We start from the raw sequence: 2,101 nt of genomic DNA on the forward strand, positions 1-2,101 counted from the left end.
TTACGATCATGTTTTTAACATCCAAGAACACTGATTCTTATTTTTGTCAGCCCTTTTAAAAAACAATTAAATACAGGTGACTCTCCAACACTGCTTCAATCCTGGTCTAAGGCAGTCATGGTAATTCATCTTTTGAGCAATCTTTTGATAAGAGACAGTCTATAACAACTCTTATATAACTCCTGAAGTTCTTCATTCAAGGAATAGGTTTATGTCTTTTAAATACTTAAAGCTGAGAAGAAAAGTCTGTATACACTACAAATCAACAGAAGATTCAAAATACAAATTTCTAACAAAGGAAAAAAAAACAGTTTTAGCAAAAGATTAAAAACAAACAATGACAGCAAGGCAGCATTTAAAAAAAAAAAAGGACAGGCAGACCAATTAACTGGACCTAGTAGTATTCAAGATGTTTTAGAACCTTGAATAAATGGAATAAAGTGTAACTGGTTATGAACACGTACGTGTTGAATATACAGTGCTGAATATAGCACTGAACATAATAAAGCAAAAAGCATTAGACATATAAGGAAAGTACTTTATAGCAGAAGAATTTATTTTACATTTCTCTCTTTGAGAAATAAGACATTGAGAATCTCACCAGTGTTTAATGATACTTATGTGACAAATTGTACCAAATGACATACTTTCTAAAGAAATATTTACAATATTTGCTGACTTAGCAGGCTAAAAAGATATCCTTAATAAAGTCCCCAATGCAGACTACATATACTGACTATATGTAATATTAGAAAATGTTATTAACAAGAAAAAAATATCCAATGACCTGGAAATTGAAATGCACTATTCAGAATAATCCTTGGATCAAAAAAGCAATCACATTTGCAGCCATCAAATATTATGAAAACACAACATTCTTAACCTATGGGATGGAAGTAAAGAAATAATCAGGGAATTTGTACAATTAAAATGGTTTTTTTTTTTTTGGAATTGGAAGGAAGACAGTAGTAATAAATAAGGGAATTAGAAAGGAATCAAAGTCACAATGCTAAAATAAATGAGAAGGTAAATGATTAGATTTTTATTCCCTGGTGCTGAGAGGACAGAAGTGGAATGGGACAAATCCTAACTAGTCTAACAAGGAAAAGAGAAAAAACAAAGGAAATGGAATAATAGGCAATGTTTTTAAAACACTGAGATTCTTAAGTGCAACTATATGCTAAAAGAATTTTAAATATAAGATGGACTATGTGATGAATTCCAGAAAAAAGAAAATTACCAACGTTTACCCAAGAAATAGAACCCTGGAAAGATGAAGGACACATGAGGAAATAGATATAGTGAAAGAATTACCTTCAAGAAAAAAGTCAGGTGTTTCTGGATATAAATAAAATAGCATCAACTTAAAAAAATCATTTTCAGGATACATAAACCATTCTAAATCAAATAAAACATGAGTTTCTAGTTTATTCTGTAACACTATCAAAACCTGTTAATTAAAACCATACCTGCCTCTCATATTATGTACAGGGTTAGTCAATAGGAGAAGGCAATGGCAACCCACTCCAGTACTGTTGCCTGGAAAATCCCATGGATGGAGGAGCCTGGTGGGCTGCAGTCCATGGGGTCGCTAAGAGTCAGACACAACTGAGCGTCTTCACTTTCACTTTTCACTTTCATGCACTGGAGAAGGAAATGGCAACCCACTCCAGTGTTCTTGCCTGGAGAATCCCAGGGACGGGGGAGCCTTGTGGGTTGCCGTCTATGGGGTCACACAGAGTTGGACACGACTGAAGCGACTTAGCTGCAGTAGCAGCAGCAGTCAACAGAAAACAGCAGTATTTCTAATGAATGGCTCAGTATTAGATTCTACTAAGTGGTGCCTGTCATCAACAGATCAAAGGAGAAAATACTTTACAATGAAAAAGCATTGGAAAAAAATGAACATCTGATCCTGATAAATGTGTTTCATAAATATTAGCATTTTACTTCTAATCTATTGTTTAAATTATATGACTAAAATACTAAAAATTATACATTCATAAAATCAGAAATAAGAATGCCCATTAACATATTCAATCAACTAGAAAAAATTAATGTGGACATTTTTTTAATGACAGCTTTCCTATATAAGCAGGTG

This window comes from Capricornis sumatraensis, chromosome 5 (assembly GCF_032405125.1).
Source record: "Capricornis sumatraensis isolate serow.1 chromosome 5, serow.2, whole genome shotgun sequence".
Lineage (NCBI taxonomy): Eukaryota > Metazoa > Chordata > Mammalia > Artiodactyla > Bovidae > Capricornis > Capricornis sumatraensis.